The sequence below is a fragment of the Ambystoma mexicanum genome, chromosome 3q (assembly GCF_040938575.1).
Source record: "Ambystoma mexicanum isolate Mex_15411 chromosome 3q, UKY_AmexF1_1, whole genome shotgun sequence".
In the NCBI taxonomy this organism is placed as follows: Eukaryota; Metazoa; Chordata; class Amphibia; order Caudata; family Ambystomatidae; genus Ambystoma; species Ambystoma mexicanum.
The window spans coordinates 756,668,321-756,681,315 of record NC_090926.1 but is presented as its reverse complement, the minus strand read 5'-3'; the positions used below and the strand labels follow the sequence as shown (position 1 = coordinate 756,681,315).

Here is a 12,995-nt window from a genome sequence, read left to right as displayed (position 1 = left end):
CCTGGCCATTACCTTTCACAGCGTGGACCAATCCACAGTACTTTATAGAAAGTGATCCTTAAATCCACAAATGGCAGATGGATTTTTTGCTTTCTGCCCCACATATATTTTTACATTATCTTGGGTGTGGCTGAGTGTTGGTACGGTTGGTCTCATTTGCTTTGGAACCTTAAAGTGGTGGATTGAGAGACACACACACAAAATCTTTGGAACCAGTTCTGCACTGAGTATTTGGTGATTTATCTGCATTTGACTTGGCGTGCCTGGGAGCATTCTGCTCGGCTACCCCAGTCTTCTTCCTGGAATACTACAAAAGCCTGCCCGCAGCGCAATAACGCGTGATCTCAAGCGTGGCTGAGTGTTGGGCAGTTGTGCGGTTAGGTGGTCTCAGTCTTTGTTCCCAATGAAATCTGGCTTTTTTTTGTCATCTGTTACTGTGGAACATGTTCTAACTGTCTGACGTGTATATTTAACTCATAAGACGTTCAATATTTGACTTGTTTTACTGCTTCTTCTACCTTCTATGTACTTTCTTCGCAGTGGGAAAGAAATGCCTCAGCCCACTTCAACTAATTCTGCTCAAATTCCATGATCATATACAATGCATATTCAGGAACGGTGGAACATCTGTTAAATCAATTTAAGTCTGGGTCCTGTCTAACCGGCCCACCTGCCTATTGACACATGAGTATTATTACATGGAAGGAAGTAATGCCTTTTTATTATGTAGTAAACCGAGGGTATTAACCCGTGGAGACCATAATATATTCAGCATAAACACACACCGTGGAGACTAGTATCCACAAATTAACTGTGGTGTACTAACATTCAGGTCATTTTAGATCATGTTCACCATTCATCAATGTACCAGTGAGTAGACCTTACTAACATTAGAGGACCTCTTCAGTATTGCCCCATCCCTATTTTACACTAACACGTAATAGTTCAAGGAGAGCAATCATTCTTCAGTATCCTTTTTCTAACATATTAGTGAGTTATAATTACTCACTTTAGCATAGTATTTCCATCTAAAGTGACATCCTGAATATAATGGGATATGCGATGGATACCACGTTGGATTCATCTATATCATACTATTCACCATTCTAAGATGGTGTTCCTTTTCATTCTTATCTCAGCACAGCGGCTTTCACGTTAGTCCGCTTTCCATTTCCATTACTGTTCCGGCATAGAATGGAGGTCTTAATACACAGACGGGCTCTGTAGCATCTCAGATGGTTGTCAAGACGACCTGTGAAACCCACCGCACTGCGCCCTCTAGGTGTACACAGTGCATAGCTAAATGCGTATCCTCTGATCAGCTGGAGGATTTTTGACATCATATCGCGTACCGAATCACGCATCAGGCTTCAGCCACCAAGCCACTTCTGTCATTTTTCAGGTAAAAGCTCTTTCTCAGACATAGTGTGAGAGGCGTTATAGTAGATTTTTAGTATAACTATAATTTTCGACTCCTCTACCTTACACAATGTCTTTTATGTCTCTTAATAGAATCTTGGCATTCGGGGGCGTGGCTATCCAGCCATGGAGTAAGACGTGTCTCACTGAGCGTCTCCGCCAAAAATGAACTGAGATCGCTATAATTGGAGACATGGACGTCGGAAGGGGTGCTGAACGTGAATGGAAGTCGGCATGGTCATCGTAGCCGAAACGGACGTGTAACGAAGAATAATTGTATGCTGCCACGGACGAAATCACAAACACAAAATGGTGGACACAGAGAACAAAGGGTCGGTCTGCCCCAGCCGGAGATAAGCGGGCCCATCGCCGTGTTCCGGGAAGCAGCTGGGGCAGGGCTGCATTGGGTACACTTATTGTAAGCATTGCTCCTGGTGCTAGGCGGAGAAAGCAGTGGGCGGAGGCGCGAGCAGCACCCCCAGGGTGAAGAAAGAGTGGCTTTGAGGCAGCCGGGAGAGGTTCTCGGAAGACCGCCGTGCCTGGCGGCAAACAGTGCGGACCCGGAAGGTGAATGCTGAACCCGGCATAGGGTAGAGGACAGCGGCACCGCAAAAGCACCCCAGTGCGGAGGAGGAGAGGTGAGAGGGCAGCTGGGAGAGGCCCGCGGTAGGACGCTGAGCCGGGCGGCAGGCACCACGGATCCCGAGGTGCCAGTAACGCCCCCGGCTCTGCGACTGTGAAGCGAGCGGGCAGCACCCCCAGGGTGGAGGAGGAGTGACAATGGGGTAGCCTTAAGAGGCCCACAGAGGAACGCTCAGCCTCCCAGCACACATTACAGACCCACAGCTCCGTGCTGGAGTAGGGGACCGGGCCCGCTAGCGCACACCGGAGAACGATGTGTGCTGGTGGAGGAGCCCTATGAGGGAAGTGGCCGGCCGACACACGATTAGCTGACCGCCGGCAGCGAGATGAGAGCCTATGAAACAGGACGCGGAGCTCGAAACAGGCGTCCACTGGAAGAATAAGGAAACTGGCTCCAATAAACATCCCACACATATTGCTGCCCAACATAAATGTAGCATGATCGCTAGATGGTGGATGCATGGGCCAATCATGCAGTAACATGAGCTGACCTGGCTACGGGTAGCCATGAGACAACGTGAGTGGCTGAGGAGCACATTACTGGTATCCCGACAGGGAATGGTGCAACACCCTAACATCGATACGGCCCACTTGCAGTGAGCGCGATAATACAGTATACACATTGCAGGTCTACGCGGCGCGTACTGTGGGCTCTAGCAAGAAGCCCCTGCTCCAAAGACACGCGCACGCCTTGCAGCTGGTACATGCACTAAGGTGGGAGCAGGTACGGCGCTTTGTGGAGGAAGCCCGACACCGGCACAGAGGGCCAGCAAATCTTGGTTGGGGTTTTCATGGACAGAGAGCTCCAGGCGCCTTAAACCTGCTTAACCCCAGGCAACAAGATGACATCCAAACTTCCTAAATCCAGGGGTAAGCAGCCCACAATGGAAGATTTCACCAAAACCCTGCAACAGTCGGAGGGGGCGAGACTGAAAGGGAAAAACCCACAACAGGACACCACCCCGACGCACGCTGACCGGCAGATCCTAGAAGCAATCGCAGATCTAAAAGCTACATGGGAAGGCAAGCTAGAGGCAGCCACAGCCGAACTTAAAGCAGCGCTGGAGCTCAAAATTGGTGCAGTACAGGAGGAGGTCAACTTGCTCAGACTGGATGTACGGAAAATGGCGGAACGCACAGACATGCTCGAAAGGGAAGTGACCACAAATACGACAGCCCGGACATCTCATGCCTCGGAGATCCACATCCTGAAGCAGCAGGTGAACAACCTTGAGAACAGAGCGGAGGAAGCCGAAGGGCGCGCCCAGAGAAATAACGTGCGCATAGTAGGCCTTCCGGAGGGGGAGGAAGGACTTAACCCGACGGAGTATGTGGAAAATATGCAAGAAATAAAAGGCAGGGTCTTCACGCAAGGCTTCGTGGTGGAGAGAGCACACAGAGCGCTCACAGGGAGACCTCCCCAAGGAGCCCCTCCAAGACCAATCATTGCTAAAATATTGAACTACCGTGACAGGGAGAAAATATTGGAATACTTCTAGAAGGGGGGCACCATACGAAGAGCCTCTGCGGACATTTCGGCATACCCCGACTACACGCTCCAATTGCAGAGTCGGCGACCGAACTATGGCACGGTGAAAAGGAGATTGCGAGATGCGGGTTTGCAGTACATACTGATGTACCCCGCAAAGCTGAAAGTGTTCCATAAATCCAAAGCTCTGCTTTTTGAGAGTCCGGAGGATGCAACAGAATGGCTGGACACCCAGAATTGCCCGGAGGGAGCGGACAGTCGGATGGAGGAGGGTACGGACAAGTGATGCCTGACCTTGGGACCAAGGTGCTGTATACTCTGTGACTTTGGGACTTGAATATAAGATAGAGGGTATTACCCAAATTGTTCGTTTACAATTGTTCCAATGAACAATTGACCGAATTTAAAGGGTCACAATTGACCTTTTCACAATTGACCGTATATATATATATAAATATATATATATATATATATCTGTTTGGTAATATATATTTATATATATATATAGGGGTTTTGGGGGGTTTGGCGTTAGGTGGGGGTTGTGGGGGGTTTCCCCCCACATATATGTTACAATTGACCTTCACAATTCGGTCAATTGTGAAAAGGTCAATTGTAATTCGAGCAATTGTCAAACAAACAATTCGTATACATCCAGATAGAGCAGAGAGGTGTTGGGACTCAGAAGCGCTAGATTAAGAATGTGAAACAGACGGTGCATAACAGAATGTAGCTATTAACAGGAGACACGAAGGAAGCACTCTTAAAACCCCAATAACTAGGAGACTAGTTAGGTCACCAATCGTTTGGTGACATCCTGCCGGGTTCCTGACCTCGGCACTCCGAGATGGGACAGAAACAGTAATCCGGGGGGAGGGGAAGTGATTCACACCACGCATGGCCATGGGTAGTCTCAGGATTGTAACCTGGAACGTGAAAGGCCTCAATAGCTACCTGAAAAGGAATAAAGTGATGATGTACCTGAGAAGGCTGAAAGTGGACATAGCACTGCTGCAGGAGACCCACCTTACCAGGGATAAACTGGAGGTAGTTAAGAGAAAGTGGAGGGGGTCCATCACTGGAGCCACTTACTCAGCCTACGCCAGGGGTGTGGTCATGTGGGTGGCGCCTTATGTACCATTTCAGGTGCTTCAGTCCACGTCAGACCCAGATGGCAGAAAGCTAGTGGTGCGGGGGATGCTAGAAAACAGGGAATTGAGCATCATAAACACCTGCCCCCAACCAAGATACAGCGGCCTATTTTAGGGCCCTATATGGCAAACTCAGCCCTTTAGTGGGCAGCGCTATCATCTGGGGCGGGGACTTTAACTGCACATTGCATCCTAAATTGGCTATGTCCGACGATAAAGTAGACAGACCCACCCCAGTGGCGAAGGCATTACTGGCCCTCTTGTGGGACTTCGGTCTAGAAGATGTCTGGAGGCTGTCGCACCCGGAAGACAGACAGTACTATGACCGGTTCAGAATATAGAGCCAGAGTACTTTCCGATCACTCCCCCTTGGTGGTGGAATGGAGGCATCAGCCGCCTAGGGCGAGAATAACAACGTGGAAACTCAGAGCTGAGGCCCTGCAAGACTTGGGATTCCGTGAGGATCTAAGGGAGATAATTATTGAATATTTTGACATTAATACAGGGAGTGTGCAGTCGGAGGGTACCTTGTGGGAGGCGTTTAAGGTGGTAGTACGGGGTGCAGTCATATCCAAGTCTAGGGGGCTCCAAGGGGGCATAGAGCGAGAGCTACGGGAGATGGAGAAGGAGCTGGAGAGAATGATACAGAAAGGGAGCACCTCACAGGAGGATGCAGCAAGGACAAGCCGGCTGCAACAAACTAGCAGGGATCACTGGGATAGGCTCTGTATAAAAAATACATAGTGAGGCAACACTCAGGGGGAGACAAACCGGGAAGAATGCTGGCCTGGCTATACAAGAACGAAACGCCGCACCCAGTGATCAGGGAGTCGAAGGTTGAAGAAGGTCAGACTTGGAATACCCAAGAGGGAGTCAACGAGGGATTTCTTAAATTCTACAAACGCCTATATGAAGATAGGGGGGAGGAGATGGAGCAGGAGACGCTAGAGACCCTGGAGGACATAGGATTGCATAAGCTGAATGACCAGGAGCGGGAGGACCTGGATGCCCCAATCACCCTTGAGGAAACTGAGACAGTGATACAGCACCTACCCACGTGTAAGGCTCCGGGGTCGGATGGGCTCCCTAGTGAGTTTTACAAGATGCACAAACAGGAGGTGCTACCCCTGCTTCTCGCCATGCTAAACGAGGCATTTGAGCGAGAAAGGCTCTTAGGGAGGCGGTGATTATCCCGCTCTTAAAACCAGGCAAGCCGAGCACGGACTGCGGATCATACCGACCCCTGTCAATGGTCAACCAAGACAGCAAGATCCTTACGGCCGTGCTGGCAAATAGGCTCAAACGCATTGTTGGTAAACTGGTACATCCCGAACCAAACAGGGTACGTCCCAGGTAGGAATATAATAGACAATCACAGAAGACTGCACCATATAATTGAGCAGACAGAAGAGGACCCAGGCGAAATGGCGATTGTCTCCTTGGATGCCATTAAGGCATTCGACTCAGTGAGATGGCCATGGTTGTTGGCGGCACTGAATGAATATGGAATGGGGCCGGGGTACCTGAGGTGGGTCAAAACCCGTGCAATAATCTCAGACAAATGGCAACTCAGCAGGGGCGCGAGACAGGGCTGCCCCTGGTCCCCCATGTTGTACATCCTCGCTCTGGAGCAACTTGAAATCTGCCTTAGGCAACATTATGAGGAGATCGGTATCCCCACAAAAGGAGGGACGCACCTTACGTCACTGTATGCGGACGACATTCTGCTATACCTGCTTTTCCCAGAGGAAAACTTGCTATATGTCCTGGAGGGGATGGAACAGTACGCCACCCTGTCGGGCATAGCAGTAAACCCTAAGAAGTCAAGCATGTTCCCCTTGGGGAGATACAGAAGTGCGCTGCTGAAGCACCTACCGGTTTTGCCGATACCTTGGAAAACTAGGACATTTTGTTATGTGGGTGTCACCATATATCACTCTGCCAAGGACGAACACAAGCACAACATGGAGCGGGCAGTAGCTGATATTGAGAATAGCATGGGATTCTGGTCCAGAATACCTCTGGCCATGTTAGGTAGGGCGGCGCTGATTAAGATGGTGGTCCTGCCCAGACTGCTGCATTTCTTTTCGAACATTCCACACATGATCCCTAAACGGTTCTTTGTGAGGCTCCATAGCATATGCAGGAGGTTTATTTGGCACAACACCAGGAACAGGGTGGCCCTGTGGAAGCTGCAAAACCCGTACGACAAGGGGGGTATAAACCTACCGAACTTTGAACTATATTACCTGGCCGGGCAGCTCCAGTATGTGGCGAGATGGTTGTCGGAAGAGGAGACAGCCGAAACCAGGCTTTTGCACAAGGACACCGCCCCCTACTTCTTAAGAGAGGTGGTATGGCTGCCTAAACCCAAGTTGCACAGAGGAGGGCGAAACTGTTGAAACTGGGTTGGGAAGTATGGAATAAAACGTGGCGGGTGGTGGGAAGCCCGACCCCGTGTTCTTCGCAGGTCCCGTTGGTAGCGTTATGCGGGGAGGACCCGCAAATGACAATAGGGATCCGTAAATACTGGGAACCGATGGGTCTTGTGACCCTTGGGGATATATTGCAAGAGGGGGAGGCACTATACTTTAGGAGGCTGATGGAAGACAATGGAGTGCACATTGGCCAACATATCACCTATAGAAGAGTCATCAAACGGGTGCGGGAAAGGTGGCCTGCGGCAGTGCTAACTGAGTAACCGGATATGGTTATTGAGACGATGTATGACGTCTCGGGGGGTGGGCATGAAACGGGCATGAAACGTCCCACATATAAGAATTACTGATGACCAGGGTGGGAAAGGAGGTGCTCCAACTAAGACTGGGAGGCGGAGGCGGGATAACTTATGCTGGATGGTCAGTGGGATAGAGTCCAAAGGTACCACAAGAAGGTGTCCCGAAATGCAAGGGTACAGCAGACACAGCTGTACATTACCCATAAGGCATATATGACCCCTAGCAGGATCGCCAGGTTTAGGAACTCAGCGGTGCAAAAATGCCCACGATGTGGGGAGGGGAGGCGGGGCTGATACACATGTTTTAGGCCTGCCCGGAGGTGGGTAAGTTCTGGTCAGTGGTGAGGCTACGCCTAGCTGAAAAGGGGAATGTACTGGAGGTAGAGTCAGTATGGGCATGTATGCTGGGTCTGTTTGCCAGACCACGTCACCTGAAACACATTAGTAAAATGAAAGATTTGGCCTACATTTTGGCCAAGCGAAGAATTGCAATGAGTTGGAAGGCCGCCCAGTGCCCCAAAATAGAGATGTGGTGGGCGGACCTCCTGAAATGGGCGGACGCTGAGACGGCTGCCTGGTATGAGGCAAGCAGCAGAGGAGGGGAGGAAGAAGCGGGACACCTGATAGCGTAGAGGCAATTGGTGACTACAATGGCAGGAACTCCCCAGGTAGATCCTAGCGGGGATGATACAGAGGGGACTATTGCGTAGGGCATGTATCCTGATATGTAAGCCGGTGGCATTGAAACAGGGGCTCGAGTTAAAGGGGTGGGAGGGGGGAGGACAATGATGCACAATGAGCAACATAACTAAGCAAAAGCTACATGCAAATGTCCTCAATGTTTGTAATGTTTGGTGTGGAGTTAACAAAATAATAAAAATTGTTTTAAAAAAAAAATAGAATCTTGGCATTCTGTATCCGTGACGGACTCTATCAACTAGGAGCTGTTTGCGAATCGAGCACGCACCTCTTACTGGTCAAATGTTACATGACTAACCCATAAAGAGTGAATAGTCACTATACTTTTTTTCTTGAACTCCAACTGTTTTTATTCTTAATTTACAATAGAATGGTTCACAATGGGATTCTCACTTCTGCCCATAGCATTCGCGTATTTGCCCCTGGTAGGAAGATAACCCATTGGTTATAAAGTTTTACACCGCAGTGGGAACTTATTGACCTGGAGTGGTTCCATCCGTGACGGGATAAGATCACTGGCTCCTATAGGTGAGATTAATAAAATTATATGCCTATTAGCAAGCATAATTAAAGGCACCTTATAACGTTTAGATATTCTGGCATGCTTACAGCAGCTATATATTTGTGAAACCTACAGGAGTCTGCTTTCAGTGGATAAAGAGAATTGGTTATAAGCTTCTACGTTTGAGCTGTCCAAAGTGTTTTCTTGAAATTGATCAAAGGAGCAACAACTCATTAGCATTAAGGTATTTTTGCTTATTTTTCTTGACAGCGTTTCCTGCTCTTTGCTACAGAACTGATTCATTTACATAACCATCCCTTAGTTTCTCCAAGCTATTTTTAAACAGTTGTGGGGTAAAACAAGTCATCAATGCAATATACATTTTTTGCCACTATAGTCATTCTGAGTGTCTCTCCACTGATAGGTTCTTGGGATATACATATGTGACTTTAATCAACCATAATGGTCTCTCTTGTCCATATGCTGGTCTCCCTTAGTTATGATATCTCCATTTGTTAACAACAGTGTGTGAATAGAATATCCACGTTGTAGAGGAGGTCCCAGACATGGCCTGCTCCCCAGCCCCCCATTTTGAGGTACCAAGGACATACTCGCCGAGATATGAGGAACAAATGAACCAACAGAGAGCAAATCTAGGCCTCTGCACAGTGCCCATCAGAAATGCAATACCTGTCGAAGTGCCTAAAGCCAGACAACCATGGGCAGCTCGGTACCCACTGAGACAACCGTACCAGCAGCTGACACGAAATGAAGACTACTTACAAACTGTCCCGGAAGAGACCCAAAGAGTCTTAATGGAGGGCAAATGGTGACAACATAAGAGCCCAGACAGACGTACAGATGAACATGAACGACGAACGAAAGACGACACAGAAGGGTGAAATACAAAGAATAACGATGTAATGGATGTATAAGAAGAAACGATGTTGATACATAAAGAGACGCAAGGAAACGTAGCTGTGAAGCAAGATGGAAGTCTTCAACCAGCTAACGCTTGTAAATAGGCTTGGAACGCACAAAGCTAAGAAAACGGAACTGCTTGCAATGCTTAGTAGAAGAATAGAGCGGCATGCGCCAATTATATATCTACCTCAACGAAGGACAGTATACAAAAGCGGCTCCATTTTGTAAAAGCAGAATTAAGCCCAGGCAGCAAAGGGCTAACAAGGCCAAGATTCATATTCCAGCCAAAAAAGCCAAAGGAAGGAACGGAATCGAAACTCAGGAAGAAGCAGCTCAATGCCTGGGAATTCGAGGTCAACCTAAGGAAGGGAGGAGAGCGGCAGCCTCAGAGAATCGAAACTTCAGAGCATAGCAGCCAGCCAGTGAAGGTCGAGATAAGGAAGCCCCAGGCAGGTGGTGAGGGTACGGAAGAAACAAATACACGAAAAGAAGGAGAATGAAGCAGATTCACGGTGGACAGACACGTGACCAGCCAAGGGCAAAGAGGTACCAATGTCTGATGTCACCCAGAACCTGAGGATGCCATAACTTTTCCTGATAAGAAGCTACAGTTTTGAGGCCATCCTCAGCCAACTAATTGACACATAGCCCTAAAGTACTGATTGATGGAAGGGAGGCAGGGTGAATCTTGGGGCACAAGGCATCTGGGTGTCTATTCTGCATGCTGCTAATTAAAGTGGAGATTTATGTCGAGGGGTGTAACCCACCCAATCACAGTGGACCAAATCTTGGGTCCTATAGCTAGTATAACCAATAAGACGTCGTAGTTGTAGTGACGTCTATCACAAGTGATGTAGAGGGATGGGCGTAGATGCCCACCCGATAAGAGTTATCCAATCCTCACGCTCTGTTATCGTATACAGATATAGCACCTATACTTAAGTTACCTTTTCCAACCAATAGAATTGCATGTCAAACATATGAGTTTTACACGTCAACGATGACGAATTTTGAGTATAACTATTGCTGTTTGCATGAAGAATGTGGAAGTTGAAGAGAGACAGGCGATCGCAACACTGCTGATTTCCATTTGTTTCCCCGTTTTTTTTTACTTGTCATTAAACGGACTTCCCTTTGCCAAACCACTGAGTTGTCCTTATTGAATTGTGTCGGAGTAAGAGACTCCTGCACCCCATCCTCGTCAAGGTACAGCTATCTTGTCTTACAGGTACCCGACGGTGAGCTCTGACCTATGGGCCCATCAGAGGACGCTCCACCCTCCTGTACACTTGGTAGCAAGAGGATGGTTATGACCATCGAGTATTGATTAACTATTGATAAGACACCTATTGACCATTACCTTTCGAAATGAACCTTAATAGCATGTTGATCACTAGGTGATGTGAATCTCTGATAATTACTAATGTTGGTTTGAGATAATACAAAACTCACTTTGATGTATTGTTCTAAAATAGAATGTATTGTTTCTTTTCAGGTCAAATCTTGGCTCTTGAAGAAGAGATTGAAATCTTGAAATGCGTCAGCCTTTATAGTTTGAATTTTCTATTTGATCTATGCAATCCGTTGTTGCTTTGTATTTGTTTTCTGCATCCAAGAAACAAAAGACAAAACAGTATTTGTTAAATATAATAAATAACAGCTTTTTTATCAAGTTATCGCTTGGAATGTTGTATTTATAATGAACAATCATTGAAGAGCACTAACTTAACATAAGCAATTAGTGAACCGTCTTATGACGGACTAGTAACAGTGTGAAGGGGACGGGAGGGTTCCAAATTTCTGGATCCTCTTTTCTTCCTTACATAATTGTATTAGTAGACCTGTGCCAGATCTACTTCTCCTCCCCCGCACCTTGAAATCTTTAAGAATCCCCATAGAGTGACCTCCACCCCTAAATTAAAGATTTTGGAGTGCATCTACATATCTTTCCTCAAATTTCTGACTATGACATTCTTCAGGAGCTTTGCTTGCCACTTACCCAGCCCCCCCCCGATTGAAAACTGTTATCAAGTTGTTTCACTGTTAATGACTTCTTCCCCGCCCCTAGCTCAGGGAGAGGTAATTCTTCAATCGGGTATCCTCCTGGGGAGCAGACTCTGAGCGTGATAGTGTGTCACAGCCAAAGCTGAACAAATCATCATTACCGCCTGGGAAAATTACTGATAATTTATTTGTATCTTTGAGTACTACACCAACAATTTTAGCTTCAGTTCCACAAGTGGTTGCCTGATTTAATGAGGCTGCTCTGCTAACCTCTGAATCTATTATGGTACCAGTGGAGGTCTATACACATAATGAGGATAGTTTTATGTTGGATTCTCCTCCTAATCTTTCTCTTAAACAAACCCTGAATGATGTCTATTTTTCCTGCTCTTTTTCTTCGAGTTTGGAACAAGCACAGTCTTGTGGAATTTCATCTCTACACACGGCCCTGAACACAAAAACAGAGGGTTTGCATTTAGAGATATTGAGAGAAATAATCCAAGTACTCTGTGTATTAGTTACCCTATATGAGGGTTTAAAAACCGAAACTCAATCGCATTCTACTATGTTGGAATCTACTAGCAAATTTGAAAACGTTCTTATTTAATCAACGGGACAATTAGCTAAACCCTGACGTTATGACTAAGGACATGTCTGAATTGCCCCATTACGGGAGTGTGTTAATACCAAAAGCGTGAGGGTGGGTGAAGTGGCAAACTCAGTACTTTTAGTGAACAATGCTGGGTACATGGCTAGTCCCACTACTACAGCAACTAATTGCCCCCTGGAACATTCTCATGAGAAAGCAGAGTGGACTGACCCTGGCAGTTGTTACATGTGGAGCATGATACAATGATAGTCGGAGATACCTCTCCCGAGCATTTTACTTCCTGGGAACTTGTTCCTGTTGGAGTAACTTCAGGTTCACGGGGGGACAAGGGGGTAAAGGGGTCAGAGGCAGAACCTGCTCTGGAGAGTCGCCCACCAATCAATGGCTCACAAATGGTTTTCTCTAAGTTGGATGACAAACAGGTGAGGAAAACTAGGCTGAACAAGCAAGCCACCAAGACATTTATTTTTTTTTAAAAAGAATAGTCTACTTTTGATAGACAACCCGGCCACAGCGTAATGGTTACAGCAGAGGTGATAAAGAATGTTGGAGATAGGGGGACCCTGAATGGAAGTTAGAATGATTGCATAATAGTTCCCAGTTGTATTAGCAACTCCGTACGGGAGTTTGTCGGGGTGCCCCGCCAACCCTGGAACAGAGACCAGGTTATATGTAATGGGGCACAATTACTAGATTCCGAGATGGTTTGGGATGTGCCGATTTCTGCTACTCCTGCCGCTCAGTATTTGGTCAACCTAACCCCTCTGCAAATGAACTCGTGGTTACTAAGGTGACGGCCGCTCTGATGCAGTGTACTAAAC

At 47.4% G+C, this 12,995-nt stretch overlaps 1 protein-coding gene across 2 annotated transcripts in view; it reads right to left on the bottom strand.

The window, feature by feature from the left end:
- UNC13D (unc-13 homolog D) overlaps nucleotides 1-12,995 on the bottom strand; it is a 2,023,528-nt gene that overhangs the window by 313,396 nt on the left and 1,697,137 nt on the right. The window lies entirely within an intron of this gene.